The 22,021-nt window shown below is 39.1% G+C and overlaps 1 protein-coding gene across 1 annotated transcript in view; it reads right to left on the minus strand.

Annotated features, from left to right (window-relative positions):
• The window catches only part of LOC127650380 (NACHT, LRR and PYD domains-containing protein 3-like), a 1,539,373-nt gene that overhangs the window by 1,143,447 nt on the left and 373,905 nt on the right, over window positions 1-22,021 (minus strand). The window lies entirely within an intron of this gene.

Here is a 22,021-nt window from a genome sequence, read left to right on the forward strand (position 1 = left end):
AATGTTCATTACACAAGTAGATGTACAATAAGATTTACTCATCAGTATTGTTCCAACAGTCACCATTTGTTTTAACAGTCATGATGTGTGAATATTACGCAGTGATTTTAAACAAATGTACACATCACATGTACTGTATATATGCATGATAGTGGCATATAATCAGTATTGTACCAATTGATAACATTTGTTTTAACTGTTATTTTCTACACTGGATTCTTTCTAATGGTCCCTCAGACTGTGGTGTACACGTTCATACTGTCAGTCAACATGAGAGTCCTCACCTCACATCAGCACAAGGGGCTCCTGAACTGAATTTAAGTGGAGGATCCATTGACCGGTCACTCTTCATGGACACACAGCTGGATTCAGGAGATTCTCCATGAATGACACTAAAACACAACAGCAAAATATGTCTGCTATAAAAACAGATGCACATACACAATTTCCTCAGAATTTCTTCCTTCAAGGCAGCGATCATCTCTTGTCTAGAAGCGCTTTACCTTTGCCGTTGATATGCACGAGCCAGCTGAAGGAAAACTTTCGGCTCCCCTACGGTGTCCTCTTGAACATCACACCGTCTCACCGATTGACGCTTCGCTGATGAATGGGCCTCATCATCCTGATTCCCCGCAGCACTTCGGAAGGGTTTGTGTATCCTTACAAAGTAATTGCATATTATGTATTGTATACTGTGTGGTATAAATACAAGCATATATTCATTTAAATAAGCAATTATTTTTAAAGATGTGTTACGTCCAGAGACGTATTCAAATGGTTGGTTTTAACTGTGTTTCCTTTAACGTGTTTTTGTGTGCTTTACCAGCCCAGACAGAGGAAGCATAAAAGCAGAGAAGAAACTGCCAGAGGGAGAGAAATGTTCCCACAAAAGCTTTCTCCAGAACATTGTCTTTGTCCTGCCCAGCTTGTTGTAGCAGATTGTAAATTAGTTGTTGAACGTTCTACTTTTGGGTATTGTATCTCTATCTATATTTGACTGTTGTAAGTACATGTGTTATTGGATGTTTATTTGGAAGCTGTAGGGAGGTGGGTGCCATTTTTGTTGTACTCAGTTTTCTCCTGTTTTGAGGCCAGGAAGGAAGCTAGAGTATTATTGTGCTATTTCTTTTCTTTTCTTTGTAGCTTAAGAGTTTTACTACTTCAGTTAGGTTTGTTTGTTTGTTATTTTGGCCTTGCCCTCTCCTGAAGCCATTGCTTCCCTTTTCGTGTTTATTCACAATACCTTGTCCTTATTTCTTTTACTATAAATAAAGACCTTCAGTAATTTGTTTGATTGTGGTGTTGTGGCAGGGCTCAGATTAATGCTCTTTAAACGTTTAATCTATGTTGCATCCGTTTATACCCCAATACTTTATTCTCTCTCATAGAGAAAATGACTACATCTCATTTTACATTGAATTCTTTCCATCTTGAGAATATTTCTGGTTTAGGACAGTGAAAAACAGCACACTGGAGATTGTAGTTTTCCTGAAGTTTCTCTGTAAAGTTGTGTGCAAACAGTCCGAACATGAGACTTCTGAAATACATGCTAACCAGCTGAACATTGCTGATTCTCACACACCTTGTATGTTTAATGGAAGATGTCATGTTGTTGTTATGTTACACACAGGAACTGTTTGCTCATGTTTAATGCACAGTCCTAGTTCAACATTCAGCAATTTCACTTCTGCTTATTTGATGAAGATATATTTGAGCACATGACATTACACAGCAGGTCTGATCTGAATGTCACTAAAGCTGGAAAGACTTTTGTTCTGTTCTCTGTAGTTTATTTCTGTGTCACTAGGTGGTGCATCTGGTTTTACTCAGTTGATGTTGATATCTGCTGATGACAGCTGTCTTAAATCTGTCAATCATCTTTTCAATCATTTATAGAAGTTTGTCTGTAAGTATCAAAGTGTTTATGAGATGTTTATCTTCATCTTATGTTTGATATTGATGATGTTAGTAATTACATATCAGAAATATATATCAGTGTATTTTATTAAAGCAATAACGTTATTTAAGGTTAAGTTTGATGTTTAGAAAGTCGTTTATTTTTTCCTTCACCTGTACTTGTCTTTATGATTGTATTCGTACTGTAGATCTCACTTTACCCTAAAGCTGTTTCACATGTTTATACTTGAGATAATCCAGTCTGTTCTCATTTCTCCTCAGTGTTTTTATACTGTAGTGTTGTGCAGCATATCAGAAATATCTATCAGTGTATTTTATTAAAGCATTGAAATCCTCTGACCTCTTGACCTTCCCTGTGTCTGTCTGTCCACTGAGATCCTTTGTGGAGTCCATGACATCATCTGAACAGTCCACTGAACACCTGTCAACAAACGGGACATCATCTATATTTGTGACGTGTTTATTTGTTCAATACTGACACATATTTGTTTTTATTTGTCCTCTAGAATATTCCATTAGAAATGAATCAATGAGGTTCAATTGCAGACTGTCAGCTTTTATGACATGTTAAACACCAGCATAAAGAGAAAACATCAGAAGACTCAACAGAAGAAAACAAAGCAACGTTTCAAGTCAATAGAAGAAATAACATTTCAGTGCCAAAGAAACTGAACACATACTGACAATTCAGATAAAAGAGCAAAAGTCTCAGTATCTGTTTGTTCTGCTGTGATTAGATATCGGTAACTCACATTGCGACAGATTTTGCAAATGCTCATAATTTCATGTGAAAATAATGAAAACAAGCTTGAAGAATATTATTTCCATGTTTTACAGTGATACTATTTTAGAAAGTCGTTTAAGAGTTATTGCCGATAATCGCTGAATGTTTCTTTATTTCTTTATTTAAACTGCATATTAACATAAAAACATCAAGAGAAAATCCCAAACAATAAACATTGTATAATTTCCATCTCAGGTACAAATAATACAGTTATTCAAATAATAAGATACAGAAAAATTAAAAAATAAAATAATAATGCCAGAGTATTAAAAAACAAAACAAATAAACAAAGGGATAAGATGCCATTTATTTATCAATTTTGAATTTGCAAACAATTTTACAAGCCCTGGAAGCTTTTTTTTATTTGTACACTTATACAAAAGATTACAGTATTGTTTAAAATCATTTATAAAATAAAATAAAAAATGTGGTTTATCACCAGACCACTTTCTGAAACTTCCCCAATAAAACAACTGAATGATATTTGCTTTATCCTTTTCCATCCCACAGTCATGTACATATATCATTATATCAGAATCATTGTAACATGATTTATGACATTTCTAAAGCAATTATTTTAAACTTTGTCTATTAAGATGTTTACAATATTTTGTTTTACTTATGAAATAATCAAGGGGTTTTCGCTGCAGTTATTCTTGAGAAGATAAAATATCTTTGTGTGTTTAGCGTCCATCACAATTGTCTAAAAGTCTAATTGGGATTTTAAACTTGTTCAGCAAATCTGTGTATGATGACAAACCTCCATCACTGTTCATTAACTCACTAATACAATGTTATTATCAAACCATATATTAATAAACAGAGATTTGTGTTTTATAAAATATCCTTAATGTTCCAAATGTATCTTCTAGGGGGAAATTATGCTTATAACCCAACGTCCCTGTCATGAGAGTTTGTTGATGAAATCTTGCAAGTATCAATAAAATAATTACATTTTAAAGGGGTCATGACATGAGAAACCAAATTTGCCTTGATCTTTTGGTATATAAGAGGTCTTTGTATCATTAAAACGTCCTGCAAGTTTAATATTTTAAGACGTCCTCCCCATTCTAAACGAATCATTTATTTAATCAAGCTCAAAATACAGCTCGTTCTGGATTCATGGTTAGAAGTGACGTGACGGTTAGAAGTGACGTAACAGCATTTGCATATGACCGCCTCCAGCACAAGATAACTACGCTTTAAGCGCAAGACAACTACGCTCATTTCAGTATCGCCGTGCGCCTCACAAGTGTTCAGTCGATGGACAGCGAGCTCTGACAGAGACTACTTGTGCACAGGAAAATTACGATGCCACACAGATGTGCTGTTCCTGGCTGTGGTCAAACAAAACCTCTGAATAAGCTGCCGAAAGATCCAGAGGTCAGGGAAAAATGGATGCAGTTTATTTTTGCGGACGTCCCAGTCACGGCAGTGTTAACTTAAGCGTTTGTTCTGTACATTTTAAGGATGACTGTTTTGAGAACAAATCTCAATATGATGCTGGCTTTGCCAGAAAACAGTTGCTCAAAGATAAGTCCGTGCCGACTATTCTGGGAACAACGACGACGCAAACTGTAAGTAATCTATTTTAAACTTTAAACTACTTTTTAAAGCGCAATTTCATTCATTATGAATAATCACAGTGTTTTTACTTAGTTTACTTGCATATTGTTCTGGCTGGGGGCGTCAATAATTGATACATAGGCACTGACGTTAGCCAATCATAACAGTGGGAAATCATAAGTCTTAAATGGAAAACGCCCCCAAAACAGACTGTTTGAATCAGAGGATGAGAAACAGGGTGGGAAAAGGTCATAAATCACTAGATTTTAAAAGTTTTTCTTAAAAAAAAATATATTAATACTATAATTGCACCTAAGGGAACATAATAATACAATAAAAAAAACCATGTCATGACCCCTTTAACAATAATTCAAGCCTGACTTAAACTGGAAGTTTAAGGTGTTCCACATATTATCTTTCTATTTAAGTATTGTGTAATCAATTAATTTTGAATACGTTATTTAATGTATCATACATTAGTACAATTATAATTTTCCACGTTCTCTTTGTCTGCTGTGGTCAGATCTTCTTTAAAGCGGAAAATCATTTTCCTTTGAGGACTTCATACCATGTCCCTTGCAGAGCTGGAAATGAACCTGATGGCCACTGGTCTCGGGGTATTGCTCTATAAATCCTGTGCGCTTCATCTATGGCATCAGTTACAGAACTGTGCTCTGGGAGAACTTCTCTGCATGTCTTTCATGATCGCTTTGATGTTTTCTTCTGGTGATGAAGAGGTGATGAAGTGATGTTTCTCATGAACTCCGTATAGACGCAAGATCGTCTGTTGTACCATCGGCATCATTGACGTTTTACTCTATTTCCAAACTCTTTTTCTGAATTTCAGCGCATTGGATTTTCAGGCACGCATTTTCATTTTTCAAGTCAAATACATCCTGATGGCAGCTGTCAAGTGACTTTTTGATCCCTTCAATTTGTAGAGTATTTGTTGAAGATCCGCTCTTTCATCGATTTTCACAGTCAAGATACGAAAGATGTTTTCTTGCATTTCACTTAGAGACTCACATCCATCATCGTTCGTGGCTTTTTTTTTTTTTTGTGGATGTTTTGTTGGGGTGTTTGGGTCAGAGTTACACATTTCTCCATCTTTCGCTTTGCAAGTATAAGAGTGGACTTCAAGTCTTTTTTCTTTTGCAGCAGACTCGACGTGTCTACAGATTTCTGCATTATGATGTCTTACTGAAGTTAGCTTCCACAAATAAGAAAGTACCTCTCTGATGAATTTTAGCAGCTACTAATAATAAATTACAATTAAAAATAACAGTTATTACTCGTGATCAATTGACTTTTGCAACTATATAATACAAATCTTAGATGAAATGAGTAGACCCTATTTTCTTTTCTCAGCTGTAAAATATACGACTGTTCACTCCGCCATCTTGAGACCCTCCCCATCACTGAATGTGTCTGAAACATCAAAAACAAAACTAACTTAACCTCACTGTTTAACAGCAGTTCAGTACTCACCTGTCAAGAACTGTTGATGTTCCTCTTTACTGACTAGAATATCACCTACAAAATACTTCACAATGAATTTATTGATTGTTTCAAACAATTCAGTGGAACAAAAACTGTCGAACTTTTTCTCTGTTTCTCTCGTCGTGTAATATTCTGATCTTGTCACAAAATGTATCCTGTTTTACTAGATTCACTTTCACTTTGTCTGAGTTTAATGACGGTCACAAAACAACGTGTTTAGATTCATCCTCCATCTGCTGTACTGAAGTGTGCAACATCAGGCCTTTATGAACTTCAGTTCACTCAATAAATAAATAAATCCTGTATCTTTAAGAAAAGTAAAGCGAGATTTACAACATTCCCTCATTTTCTCACATATCCCTATAATGTTCCTCTCTGAATTATATTTATTTCACCTCATTATGACATGCTCAACATGTTCAGGAACATTACAAACATCACATTTATCTGATCTACACTTTGCCATTAAATAAAGGATTTTAATCCAGTATGTCCGAGTCTTAATCTTGAAAGAATAACTTCTCTTCTGCATTTTCCTTTGAGAGTCTTCAGCTTAATTGATTTCTGTTTGCTATCTGTGTCCCACTTCTTCTGCTACGATTCCCTCACTGCCGTTCTTCCATTTGGCCTCATCTTTTCCAAACTTTCATTATTTCATTGTCCTTTAATTTCAACACTCTCTTTGCATCCCATCTGCTATCTCATCACCCTCCACACCAACATCAGCAGCAACCCAACACAACTGTACATTAATTACAACTCTTTGTATTCTCAGCATTATCATAAATCTCTCCATCAATAAATCATCTCTTATTGTTTCTTTTGAATTGAAACTATTAAGAGCTGCAATAGAGTCAGAACAAATGAAACTCTCTCAGGCCTTCTTCTATCCATTGAACACTAATATTATAGCTGCTATTGTAGCGGAGCACTGGACGCACCACAGGATCAGCCCCAAATAAAGAGAAACACCAGCAATGCCTTTTTACTTTTGCGTGTTTACTGCAAGCATAAAATGGGACAGTGTTACAAACATCTGTTCTGGATTGACAATCTCTCTTCAGTGTGCTTCCCGCAAACTCCATATTACAAGATGTATTTTCTTTACAGTATCTTAAATTGTTCCATTTAATAAAATGCATAACACCAAAGGCATATTTTTTATGTAGAACTAATAAGATTTATTAATTCTGAAAGTTAATAAAACAATAATGACAAAATGAATGCAACAACTCATACCTGCAAGCATAAAATGGGACAGTGTTACAAACATCTGTTCTGGATTGACAATCTGCAAATACATCATTCAGTTAGTACATTGTCCCATATTTCTAATATGCAGGCAACTTACAATATCAAAGAAACAATTCACAGTTTCAGCTTCTTCTTAACACACATAACATGCTTTAAGTCATGAACTATATTACCCAAAATGCACCGCTGATTACTGGCGCGCATTTCACTCGGTGCAGACAGATTAACCACTCTTCTCATCAAAATGAAATTAAGTGAAACCCAAATCAACATTAAGAAGCATCCTCAAACCCATGAAAACCAACACAGGGCATTAACTGATACTTAAAATGTAAACAGTTCATAGAAATATGACACAATTGCACGTTTAAAGCAATACAGTTTATGTACTATATTAAACATGAAGAACCATCTATTTAACACACAACAGGGTCACCAACAGTATTACCATCATATTTTGTTCTGATTTCATAATAACTTCTATTTAATATGCTCTAAAACCTTGTTTGAATTGTCCATTAACGGAGAAACATACCTCTCTTCAGAGTGCTTCCCGCAAACTGAAGATTGCAACACGTGAGGAATATACCATTGATTGAAGAAAGAGGGTTCATACCAAATCAGTAACACAAAAGAACACAACACATCTTTCTAATCAAACTCATGCAGTACAGGGCAGTAGTGCTATTATAATGTTCGATAAGCACAAAGACTAATTGCTGGGCGCTGTGTGTTAAATTAAATGCTGGTGTTGATTTAATATTCTAACCTCCCCCACCTTAATGAAATGTGGATCATCCCTTGCTCAATCTCTCTCTGCATCTGATTGAGAAGCAACCCATCTATTTAACAAAGTTTGATGAATTATACATTTTTCACACCATTACACTATTTCTGCTGTAAATACAGATAATCTGTCATTCATTATTTTGCATATGACTACATCAAACTCAGGTATGCACACTCTGGATCTTTAGATCATCAGTAAATATTGGCATATAGTTATAATAATTCCTCTTTACATAATCTTGAATCAAATATCCAGTGTTATCTGCATTCCTGTCAGTCCATTCTCTCTTCTGATCTACGAGTCCACATTGGAAATATCCATGGAGGAACATCACACAGTGTTTGTTCATACTCTAACTTATTTAAACCATATTATTTCTGTATTTATACTCCAATGAAATCCTTTACATTTCCGTTGTTGGGTCACCTGTCAAGGAGTCTGAAAGAGACAAACAACATTTAAAGGTGCAGCAGGTGTTTCATGCTCTTAAAGGGATAGTTGAGCCAAAATTACAAATCTGTCATCATTTTCTCAGACTCATGTTGTTCTAAACCCGTATGTCTTTCTTTCTTCAGTGGAACACAAATGATCTTATTCAACATTCACTTTCATTAATGGGGAAAAAGATTCAGTGACTGAGGTCTAACATCTCATTTTGTGTTCCACATGTTAAAGGGGTTTGGTACAACATGAGGGTGAGTAAATGATGACAAACCGTTCACTTTCACTGAACTATCCCTTTAAAGCTTATAAAGTGCAGTGATAATGTGTGAAATGTGTAAATTCAACACCGGCTATTCCTTACAAACCTTCTAATGTGACTGTACTGATGTGTATCTGTGTGTCATTTATTTGACTCATTACAGCCATAAACAGGCGAATATCTCCTCAACATTCATATTAAATCATCGTCTCTTACACAAATGATCTCTTCAGTAACTCAATCACTTTGGCTGCTCACCAGTAATTTCAGTGTCAGATTCAAGATCTCAACAAAACTGCAAAGTCTTTGTGACGGATGACTTTGTTTTCTCTGCACAATAATCTGAGATAGGAGAAAGTATTTTAACATCAAAGTAATTACACACTTGTGCTTTAAACAAATTTCATGAAAATATCATTTTTATTTTGTCTTTAAAGTGGAAATGTCACTGAACATGTTCATTTTAGGACAGCAGATTAGGAATGTGGAAATGAAGCCCTGTGAAACTCTGAGGCTTTACTTGGATTGTTCTGGGAAAAGATTCAAATCTTCCAGAGTGTAAAAACAGTGTCATCTGCTGGTTAGTACGAAATAAACAGCAAAAAACCTGATGATGAAGCACCAATCATACACCTCACTGATGTAGTTTCAATGTTACATGCACAAATAAAAGCCTAACAAGTGTGTGTGTGTGTGTGTGTGTGTGTGTGTGTGTGTTGATTTTACCCATTAAAGTATCGCAATAAATGCCAATATGAACCTATATAATTCAATATTATGTAATACTGTAGAATAATGTATAGAAATATTGCTAACAGATCAGAATATGACAAGTATTTGTGCTGCAATTATTATTATTCTCTATATACTTGTATGACAGGGTATTAGCTTCGATCTGATCAGTATCTTATAAACAGCTCATGCAGTTCAGCGATTATTTAAATGATTTATTCTCTGTGCAATCAATGTGTGAATTATAATAAAAGTTCAGAAATGAATTTACCTGCAACTTTATGCACCGTTGCCTCGTACAAAGGCCATCCGCCTTTAGATTCTTCAATCCACCTCTCCACCAATTAAATATACAGATCTGTCATCAAGTCCGTCTAAGAAATCATTAATATTGAATGTTTTATGTGTGATGTTGGAACAATGCTCCAACTTTCATTATCCGTGTCTTCTTTCCACTCGACAAGGGCGAACATTCTTCATCCGTTGGTCTCTATCCTGAATGCGCGTAATTTGGCGGTCTTTTGATTGCGTTTGAATTTTGGCGCGTCTAATAAAGATAGGCATTATGCAATGACGTAACGTATTGAGGTGGAACGCGTGCTAAATGCATGGCCTGAAATGCAGACTGAAAGTGTTTCTATCATTCTGTATTATAAAAACTATTCAATAATCAGTAAGCATTAAGCATACTATGTTCATTATGTAAGTCTTGGTTTAGGTCACAGTAATGTCAAATAATAATAAAAAATAATAATAATATTTGAACCCTACAAAATTATGAAATAAGTAATTTGAAGAAAATCATTATATAGGTTTGGTCTTTATTTTCATTGCATATGTTTATACAACAAAATTCTGTGGAAGCAATCCAATGTACAGCACATAACAAATACTTTAAAATGCTTTACATTACAATACATTAAAAATCATTATTGCACAGATTATGTTATTAAACCCTGCAGTTACAGCATTATCTACATACCTGTAATATATGTATATTATGTGTGTGTTTGTGCATACGTGTATGTGTGTACATGTGTATGAGGGAAGCTGGATTGATAGAAGTAGCTATGGCTTCTGCAGCCTGTCCACAGCTCTGGCGGGAAAAGCTGTTCCGTAACCGATTAATCTGTGTTCCTGGGGAGCGGAGGGTGACTGTAGAAGACCGTGCGCGTCTGCGCTGATTATGGATTGCTCGTCAACTGAGCCTTCCTCGATCAGAAGGAATAGGCAAATCCAATGGTGCAGTTTGAGTATTTATTGAGGAAGAGTCAGGTACATTGAGGTGATGATGGTTCACAGGTATTAATATAACCAAATAGGTGTGTTTGTGGGGGTATGTATATGTATGTGTGGTTATCTGAAACAGAAATACAATAAAATGTATATTAATAAACATGTAGGCTATTGTTACATACAGCTGCATAAAGAAATGACCCGCAGTACAACCAAAATCCACTAGGGGGCTCTAACACTATAAATGAACTTGCATGAATGCCATAAATCTCCAAATAGTGAAAAATGCTAAAACAGGCGAACTATACATTAAATATAATATTTGCGGTTATTTGCAAGGCAATAACTAAAGTATATACGTTAGATGGCTACTTTACAAGCGCATATGGAGCGCCGTAGCGGCAACAGCAGTATAACAGCCAGTAGTGAATTAACACGAGTATAACAACTTCGTCATATGGGCAACAAGCGCGGCATTCATACAAAGCCGTACTTACATCTTAAGGACGCACACAACACTCATACACACAAGATTCGCGCAGGATAAACAAAGGATGGCAATTCTCTGCACCGTGAATAATGCTCTCATGGCACTGTACCACACCCGAAGTGAAACGCCTACTATGAGCGATCAGAACTACCAACGAACACATGCATTATGGGTAATGTAGTCTATGTAAGGGCACAGACTTTTAACAGTGACAAAAAGGGGTTTGCAGGATGTGAGTGATCCTGCTGGATGTTTGTGGCCCATGTGAGAACACGTCTGAATAGATGTCACACAGATTTGAGAGGGGTGCCGACAATACTTTCATCTTCACAATCCTCTGCATATACAGTTTTGTGTGCAGCAGTGCAGCCGGAATACCACACAGCAATAAGTCATGATGCTTTTGTGCAGCGGTATAGAAGCTGATCAGCAGTCTGGGGTTGTGTCTGATACAAGTATAGCAGTTGTAGACATTATTGTGATACTGTATTACAAAATAGAAAGTGATTTGTAAAGGCCCACTGCATCATTTGGCTTCCCGATATTATGGGGTTATGTATTACCATAAACCTCTATATGACTCGAACACAAATGTTTGTACATGCCTTTGGAACAGCACAGATGTGATTATATTATGACTTTTCTTAATTATTATGAAGTAACTGTTTCATTTGTTTTCATGTCTGACATCAGTGACATCAGTTTTTGCAGCTCTGCCAAGTTTTGTTGAAAGCACCAAAGTTTATTTATTTTAATGCCAGTGGAGAACCCAGAAATGTGTTTAAATTATATTTGAGGTCTCTAGATATTTATTGGGGGTATTTTTGTGTTTGGAGACATATATTAACTGTGTATTATTCTGTGTGCATCTGCATATGTAGTGCATGTATTAATGTGTATGTATGTATTCTCTTACATATAGAAATTGATGATATTGATATATGGTTATTGATGATAGGAAAAAAAAAATATGTTTGCAAATATAATTTGTGTAGTATTTGTTCTGTTTTTATGAGCCAGTTAAGATAAGGTAAACTAATAATTAATCATTGTGCTAATTCTAAAATGGGATAGAAATGAAATGAAATGTGGATTGTGTAGACTTGTTAAAAGTTCAAACTGTTCAAATAAGAAAAACAAGGAATGAATTAAGGAAACCATAAGCATGTAAAATATATTGTTTAAATACATTTGCATAAATAAAATAAACATATTGGTGAAATATATGGTCATAACATACAATATTATATAAATAATAATCATATACATCGTATTAATATATGTCAGTATACTCATTTAACATTATAAACTTATATCAACATATATCTGGTGATATGTGATATATTGTCTTATATTTAGCATATATGACGGCGTCACTTGCGATATAGGGACATAAATGTCATATATTACTGTATAAAAGGCTCTCCAAATAAGGAACTTTTATTGCGGGACTTTTATTATGATAAGAGTTGTAATTCCTTACCCTTCCGGTAGAAGGCACCATTGCGTTAGTTTGCTTTGGCTGAGCCATTTTTTGTTATATGGAGAGGACTGCAGTGGTGTGGATGAAAGTTTTCTCTGCCTGTTATCTGGATGTTCGTTGGTGATTTGGTGGTTCAAAGTGTTAGTACATGAACATAAAGTAAGTGTTATTTGGTGTCTTTATGTTTAAACTGTATTGGAAGTACTGGAAGTATTAGATAACTTTATGCACTTTCTCGGGCATGCCCGGACATGCCGCGATTCATGTATGATCGCTTGATCTGTGATGTATACTGTGTTAAATATTACAGTTTACTTTGTGATCTGCCTTTAACGTGTTACAATGATACTACAGAAGAGTTAATCTGTATTATATTCTGTTGAGTGAGGTTTATTTGTACAAACAGTTTGTGTGTACATTGATTTGGGTTTATTGATAATAACATATCAATATCCGAGTCATTCCTTGGAAGAACCTATAATTATGTGGACCTCATAATTGAGTTCTTTCTGTTATTTAAATGTGAAAGTGAATATGCTTGGATTATTGGATTGAACATTGACAGTAATCAAACTATGTACCCATTGATACTGTATCTGAATGTAACATGTCTGAATGTTGTTTTTCAGACTGTGAATCTTCTGTGATTTAATACACTTTGAAAAGGAAGCTCCCGTCTCCTCATTATTCGTGTCCTGACCGACACACAGGGGTGTTTACTGCTAATAGAAGTAGAGTCAGAACCTAATAGTCCAATAGCCTCTCCAACAAATTGGTCCTTCGAGCCGGATACAGTATTCATTCCTGCCATCATGGAGTTAGATGAAGAGAATAGGGGAGCAACCAGACCTAAGCGCCAAATACGACCACCAGTTCGACTCCAGGATTATGAAGTGCAACAAGTCGGGGGCAGACCTGTGACTGGAAATTTTATATTACCTCCCTGGGAGACACCCAGTAATGTGACACCTCCCCAGTCATTATGGAATTATACTGACAATCTCCATGGCGATGCAGCTCATCACACAGACTCATGTGTAGCATCACCAAGCTTCAGCTATTCAGAATACGCTAAACAACTACCTCAATCATCCTCCTCAGCCCAGTGGAACAGTTATCCTGCAGCTGAGCATCCTAATAATCTCCAGGCCATCCGTAGAGAAAATGCCAAACTGCTTCAGTCGCAGGAATCCTTCCGTGCTGACCTGCTGGAGTTGAAAGAAGTACATACAGAGTTCAAAGAACTAGTTAAAGTTGCCCAAGCACTTCGAGCAGACCTTCGGACAGACCTTGATACCGCTAAAAGCCATACCAGTTCTCCCTGCCACATCGATCAGTATGAGCCAGCTATATCAGCCGATGATAAAGCGTTTCTTGAACCTCCACCCTGGCCTGAACCCGCAGTAGACCTTAGGAAGGGCATAGAGGCTCTAAAGTTATCAAACACTGGTACTGCTACATACAATGAGGTATCAAGGAGTCTGAGAGACTCTCAAGCTCAATCTTTACTTGGAAACCGTCATTCTCAATATTACTCTCAGAACCCAAGCAGGCTGCCACCGCCTCCAACACCTGAAGAGCTCCAAGAGTTATTATCTCCAGCTGAGCAGCCCTCATATCTGAGACCTTCACAGGCACATATCCCAGAATATTACCCTCAACTTAGGTCTAGGCCTGCCCAGGCAAGTCGTACAGTCCCTGTGCTTAAAGTAAAGTCAAACACAGCGCCTGTAGCACATACATTAGCCTCAGAACATGTGTACAGAGGGCCTGCACCTACCATACCAAAGTTCAGTCGGCCAGATCCAAGTGAGTTTGCCAGACTCCGAATAGCCTTAGAGAACCTGCTTCCTTCAGATGGTACAGAACTTATCAAATATCAGATATTGGTTGACCACTTAAAATTTGATGAGGCTAAGCTGATAGCGGATGCCTATTTGAATTCTTGCAGCCCCTTTACTGATACTATGGTGGCCCTCCATGAGAAGTTCGGTCAACCTCATCAGCTTGCTCGGAGGAAAATTGCTAGTGTCCTGGAAGGCCCCGAGGTTAAGCGTGGGGATATAGCTGCATTCCAGAAATTTGCTCTTCAAGTACAGTCGCTAGTGGGCTTGTTAAGAACTTTAGGACCTGAGGGTGATATTGAACTGAATTGCGGGTCTCATGTAGCACGCCTCTTAAGTAAGCTTCCTTCTGACCAACGAGCCGAGTTCCGCCGCCACATGTTCCGGCAACCGGGAATTGCACCTACTTTACATGACCTCTCTAACTGGCTCCGCTATGAATCCTGGTGTCATAGTTTTGATGTAGAGACTGCCTCAAAAGTAGTTCAAGACTGACAAATATCTAGGTCTGAACATAGTAAAAGAACTGTTACCATTCTTCATGCGGTTGGAGAAGCTCAAAATGTAGCTTCCCTGTCAACTCAAAAAGGTACTACCCAACAGACTAAGTCAGTCAAAGTGAAACGATTCTGTCCCTTCTGTGATAGTACAGAGCATTATTTGAGTCAATGCAATTTATTTGCCAAACTCACCACTGATCAACTCAAGGAATGGATCCGAAGCAACAACCATTGCTGGCGTTGTGCCAGGTCCCATCATGCTGCTCAGTGTGACCTAAAAAAAGCCTTGTAACCTGTGTCAGGGTAAACACCTTCGCCCTCTCCATGAGGTAAATGTCCGTACATCACATGAGGACTCGGCCAGTGCTGAAAGGAGTTGCCTTACTAGTTCCTCTTCTGATAGATTGTACCTGGATAAACCTGTTGCTGGGAGCCGAGTCATGCTTAAAATTGTTCCTGTGCACATTCAGTATGAAGACCGCACTTTAGAAACCTTCGCCCTTCTGGATGACGGCTCTGAAAGAACCATCCTGCTTCCAACTGCCGCCAAAGCCCTAGGCATACAGGGCAAGCCTGAAAATCTCCCATTGCGTACAGTGCGAGATGACATTCGAGTTATTCATGGACTCTCAATATCCTTTAAAGTTGCACCAACCCATAAGCCTCAGACCAGTTACAAGATCGAACATGCCTTTACAGCAGACTGTCTCAACTTGTCACGTCAGTCTTATCCTGTGGATCAATTGCAAAGAAAGTATAAACACTTACGGGGCCTTCCTATCCTGCCCTTTAAAGATGCTCAGCCTCTACTTCTTATTGGATCAGATTAACCTCATCTTATCACTCCAATTGAGTCTGTTAGATTAGGATCCCCTGGTGGACCTGCTGCTGTCCACACACACCTGGGCTGGACCTTCCAGGGCCCTGTATCCTTCATGGGGCGTCCTGTATCCTCTCCACAATGTCTGCTGACCTCTGTTTGTTCACCAGAAGATGAGCTTTTCAAGAATGTCCAGAGACTATGGCAGGTGGAGACTGTTCCTCACAGGGATGAGAAAGATGTGACTCGGTCCAAGCAAGATCAGGAGGCTTTAAAGCTGCTTGAAACAAAGACCATCCATACGGAAGTTGAAGGAGTTACCAGACTGGCAACACCCTTATTACGACATAAAGATATGCCACAATTGTATGCCCCTGTAGACTCTGTTATGCCTAACCTTCGCAGTAACGAGAGACGTTTGCTGAAGGACCCAGTGAAAGCGGAAGCCTATCGAGCAGAAATGGAGAAGCTCATACGGACAGGAGCTATTCAGGAAGTTACCAAACCAGCAGTAGACTCTGATATATGTTGGTATATACCTCATCACCTTGTCAGTCATAATGGAAAATCTCGCCTGGTTTTCAACTGTTCCCACCAATACCATGGGCAGAGTCTCAACCAGTACCTGTTGCCTGGTCCTACCCTTGGTGCATCATTGTTAGGTGTACTCCTTAGGTTCAGAGAGCATCCAGTTGCAGTAAGTGGCGACATCAAAGCGATGTTTCATCAGGTCTGCCTCCTTCCAGAAGATTGTCAATTACTACGATTCCTCTGGCGTGATCTGAATGTAAATAAGCCCCCCAAAGTCTTAGAATGGCAAGTATTACCCTTCAGCACTACTTGCAGTCCGTGCTGTGCCACTTGTGCTCTGCAGCGCCATGTAAATGAGCACAACCTGGCAGATGAGTCCATCCGGTTCTCAGTAGGGAGATGTTTTTATGTGGATAACTGCCTGCAGAGTCTGTGCACTACTGATGGAGCTAAATACTTAGTCGACAAACTGAGAGAGATACTAGCACAGGCTGGATTTGAAATACGCCAATGGGCCAGCAATGTTCCCAGTGTTCTGAGTCATTTACCTCCCGAAGCCCGATCAGAGAGCTTGGAACTTTGGTTGGCTCAAGATAAAGCTGACACACCAGAGTCCACCTTAGGCCTAAGCTGGAACTGGCAGATGGATACCCTTGCATACAAGCACCGACCAGTTGTGTATGAGACTCCCACACTAAGGAATATCTACAAGGTAGTAGCCACTCAATATGACCCTCTGGGATTGCTTTTACCTTACACTACCCGTGCAAAGAATATCATCAAGCAGCTATGGGGCAAACAGCGGTGTTGGGATGACCCAAACTTACCATCAGGGCTTTTGCAAGCATGGCACATCTGGGAGAACGAACTTCACTCACTAACAAATGTCACTGTTCCTAGAGCATATGTCCCTCCTGAAGTCGATCAAGATGGTGTTCAGTATGAAGTCCACATATTCTCTGATGCTTCAGAACAAACCTATGGAGCTGTGGCATACCTGAGGACAATTGACAAGAGAGGCCAAGTGTTCCTGTCTTTCATTGTAGCTCGATCTCGAGTGGCCCCCAAACGATCACATTCCATTCCTAGATTGGAACTTTGTGGAGCTCTTGTGGCAGCACAGTTGGCTAAATTGCTAGAAAGGGAACTGACCTTGCTGGTGGAGAGTACAGTGTTGTGGACCGACTCTACCACGGTTCTAACATGGCTGAACTCAGAATCCTGCCACTATAAAGTCTTTGTGGGAAACAGAGTAGCCGAAATTCAGGAGCTAACAGAGAAATGTTCCTGCGATATGTGGATTCAGCGAATAATCCCGCTGATGACCTCACTAGAGGTAAGCCTCTGAATGCCCTCACCAAACCGAACAGATGGTCTCATGGACCTACCTTCCTACTTCAAGATCCAGTTACCTGGCCTGTGATGCCAAAATCCAACCTGACAGATGACCACACTGAATTACGGAAGTCTACCTTCTGCGGAGCTGCCATAGTGTCCTCTCAATCCAGCAATCCTGATGTTTGGAATTACGATACCTGGCAGGAACTCCTTAATGCAACTGCCAAAGAAATCCAAGTAAACCCTACCTCTAATTACTATCCTAACGCAGATGATTATCACAAGGCAGAGATCCTTATACTTAAGCGGGCTCAGCAGGAGTCCTTTCCCGATGACTATCAACGCTTAGTGGCTGGGAAATCAGTGTCTTCAAGCAGTCGCCTTCTTACTTTAGCCCCTGAAATCGATGAATCCAGTGATCTAATCAGAGTTGGAGGTCGACTAAGGAGAGCAGAGGACATTGAAGAATCTGCTGTACACCCCATTGTTTTGGATGCTTCTCATCCTGTCACACGGCTGATGATTCAGCACTATAATAACAAGTTGCATCATTCAGGACCTGAGCGAGTGTTTGCAGAAATGCGGCGCTATTATTGGATCCTCCGTGGCCGTGAAGCCATTCGTCGATACCAGCATACATGTCCAGAGTGCCAACGTTGGAGAGCACGGCCAACCATCCCTAAGATGTCAGACTTACCCTCAGCCCGTCTCCGCCTCTACAAACCTGCCTTTCATGCCTGTGGAGTAGACTGCTTTGGGCCGATGCTGATCAAGATTGGGAGACGCACAGAAAAGCGTTGGGGGATAATCTTTAAGTGCTTAACGACCAGAGCAGTGCACCTGGACCTCCTCAGTAGCATGAGTGCTGATTCTTTCCTAATGGCTCTGAGGAGATTTATCACACGATGAGGTACTCCTGCAGAGCTGTGGTCAGATCAAGGAACTAACTTCAGAGGAGGCAAGAGAGAACTGTATGACTTCCACTTTCACTTTAACCCCCCATCAGCCCCACACTTCGGAGGAGTGTGGGAGAGGGAGATACGATCTGTAAAGTCTGCTCTCTATACTGTCTTGGGAGTCCAGGCAGTTCCAGAAGAGGTCCTCCTAACAGTACTGTTGGAGGTAGAGGCCATTCTGAACTCGAAACCTTTAGGGTATGTGTCCTCTGATATTAGAGACAGTGATCCAGTGACACCAAATAGTTTGCTCATGGGGCGGCCAGATGGTTCCTTACCACCAGTAATTTACCCAGAGTCTGAATTGTTGAGTCGCCGACGATGGAGGCATTCACAAGTCTTGGCTGATAACTTCTGGTCCAGGTTTATCCGAAACTATCTCCCCGACCTCCAGACACGGCAAAAGTGGCAAGCTTCCCCCCCTGACCTAGCAGAGAAAATGGTTGTCATGGTGGTAGATCCACAAATGCCTAGAGCCCTATGGCCTATAGGACATGTTATCAAGACCCACCGCAGTCCAGATGGACATGTCAGATCTGCTGATGTAGATATTAAAGGGCAAATCTACACTCGACCAGTAGCACGACTGGTTATCCTACCAGCTTTGCCAGATAACGGAAATAGTCCTACAATCCCAAATTGAATTAAGTCGCCTTTTAGTAGGTGCAAAGCTGTTTAACAGCTTTGGGGGCGGCTGTATAAAAGGCTCTCCAAATAAGGAACTTTTATTGCGGGACTTTTATTATGATAAGAGTTGTAATTCCTTACCCTTCCGGTAGAAGGCACCATTGCGTTAGTTTGCTTTGGCTGAGCCATTTTTTGTTATATGGAGAGGACTGCAGTGGTGTGGATGAAAGTTTTCTCTGCCTGTTATCTGGATGTTCGTTGGTGATTTGGTGGTTCAAAGTGTTAGTACATGAACATAAAGTAAGTGTTATTTGGTGTCTTTATGTTTAAACTGTATTGGAAGTACTGGAAGTATTAGATAACTTTATGCACTTTCTCGGGCATGCCCGGACATGCCGCGATTCATGTATGATCGCTTGATCTGTGATGTATACTGTGTTAAATATTACAGTTTACTTTGTGATCTGCCTTTAACGTGTTACAATGATACTACAGAAGAGTTAATCTGTATTATATTCTGTTGAGTGAGGTTTATTTGTACAAACAGTTTGTGTGTACATTGATTTGGGTTTATTGATAATAACATCAATATTCGAGTCATTCCTTGGAAGAACCTATAATTATGTGGACCTCATAATTGAGTTCTTTCTGTTATTTAAATGTGAAAGTGAATATGCTTGGATTATTGGATTGAACATTGACAGTAATCAAACTATGTACCCATTGATACTGTATCTGAATGTAACATGTCTGAATGTTGTTTTTCAGACTGTGAATCTTCTGTGATTTAATACACTTTGAAAAGGAAGCTCCCGTCTCCTCATTATTCGTGTCCTGACCGACACACAGGGGTGTTTACTGCTAATAGAAGTAGAGTCAGAACCTAATAGTCCAATAGCCTCTCCAACAATTACATTTATGAAATATGAAGACGGAACTTCATTGAGTGAAATCGAAACATTTGAGACGCGTCTGCTGCGACTGTATTGAAACATTTCTCCACGAGAAAACATGATCGACATGTTGCTGTAACAGTATCATGAATCATCTTCAGTGGATTATTTACTCACAACTGGACAGAGAGATGATCTCCATTATTATTATTATACTGTTTTACTCAGTATGTGCACTCCAAATCAAGTGTGGTAATAAACCTTTTGTGTGTGTGTGTTAATAATACTGAACAGAGACAGCTCGAAAGATTTATTTACGTTTTGCTGCTTTTAGTCTTTATTTATTCCCTTTAATGTCATCAATATGCTGATGTACTTCCAAATGCTTAAGTGTACTGATATTAATGTAGGTGTAATGTGTTCATATTAACTCCAGTTCGGAGTCTTCTGCTGTATTTTGCACTATTTGGAGACTAGAAAGGGAAGCTTGACTAATACCTGTATAAAGTGGGTTACAATAATCGAGTCGAGACGTGATAAAAGCATGGATAGTCCTCTCAAAGTTCTTAAAACACAGGAAGGTCTTCACCTTTGCTCGCGATCTTAGATGGAAAAAGATGGATTTGACCACAGAGCTGACTTGTTTGTCACATTTCATGGCACTATCTGTATTGTTCAGTAGACAACAAATAAAGAGAAAAGGATTGCTGGTACTGGTGTCATTATTCCACGAGGAACACACATCATATATAAATGACCACTCCCCTTCCATCGCAAATGCACCTTTATACAATCCATTACTGCCACCTGCTGGACTAACTCATCACCCATTACTAATAGACACTCATTACACTATCCACATAGACTGCCATGTATTTTTACATATTGAGATAGAGGCCTAAAATCAATGTTAGAAGTTTGTTGGGTCTCAGAGGGGCCAAATACACCTCAGTCTTACTTTCATTTACATTTAGAAAGTTTAAGGACAGACAGGCCTTTAGATCAGACAGACAGGCCTTTAGATCAGATAGACAGGCCTTTACATCAGACAGACAGGCCTTTAGATCAGATAGACAGGCCTTTAGATCAGACAGACAGGCCTTTAGATCAGATAGACAGGCCTTTGGATCAGATAGATAGGCCTTTGTATCAGATAGACAGGCCTTTAGATCAGATAGACAGGCCTTTAGATCAGATGGACAGGCCTTTAGATCAGACAGACAGGCCTTTAGATCAGACAGGCATTTAGATCAGACAGACAGTCCTAGAGATCAGATAGACAGGCCTTTAGATCAGATAGACAGCCTTTAGATCAGGTAGATGGGCCTATAGATCAGATAGACAGGCCTTTAGATCAGATAGACAGGCCTTTAGATCAGATAGACAGGCATTTAGATCAGGTAGGGGGGCCTATAGATCAGATAGACGGGCCTATAGATCAGGTAGGGGGGCCTATAGATCAGATAGACGGGCCTATAGATCAGATAGACAGGCCTTTAGATCAGGTAGACGGGCCTATAGATCAGATAGACAGGCTTTAGATCAGATAGACAGGCCTTTAGATCAGACAGACAAGCCTTTAGATCAGACAGACAGGCTTTAGATCAGATAGACAGGCCTTTAGATCAGACAGACAGGCCTTTAGATCAGACATACAGGCCTTTAGATCAGATAGACAGGCCTATAGATCAGACAGACAGGCCTTTAGATCAGACAGACAGGCCTTTTGATCAGACAGACAGGCCTTTAGATCAGACAGACAGGCCTTTAGATCAGACAGGCATTTAGATCATATAGACAGGGCTTTAGATCAGACAGACAGGCCTATAGATCAGATAGACAGGCCTTTAGATCAGGTAGACGGGCCTATAGATCAGATAGACAGGCCTTTAGATCAGGTAGACGGGCCTATAGATCAGATAGACAGGCCTTTAGATCAGATAGACAGGCCTTTAGATCAGGTAGGTGGGCCTATAGATCAGATAGACGGGCCTATAGATCAGAAAGACAGGCCTTTAGATCAGGTAGACAGGCCTATAGATCAGATAGACAGGCTT

Source organism: Xyrauchen texanus, chromosome 10, assembly GCF_025860055.1.
Source record: "Xyrauchen texanus isolate HMW12.3.18 chromosome 10, RBS_HiC_50CHRs, whole genome shotgun sequence".
Classification (NCBI taxonomy): Eukaryota; Metazoa; Chordata; class Actinopteri; order Cypriniformes; family Catostomidae; genus Xyrauchen; species Xyrauchen texanus.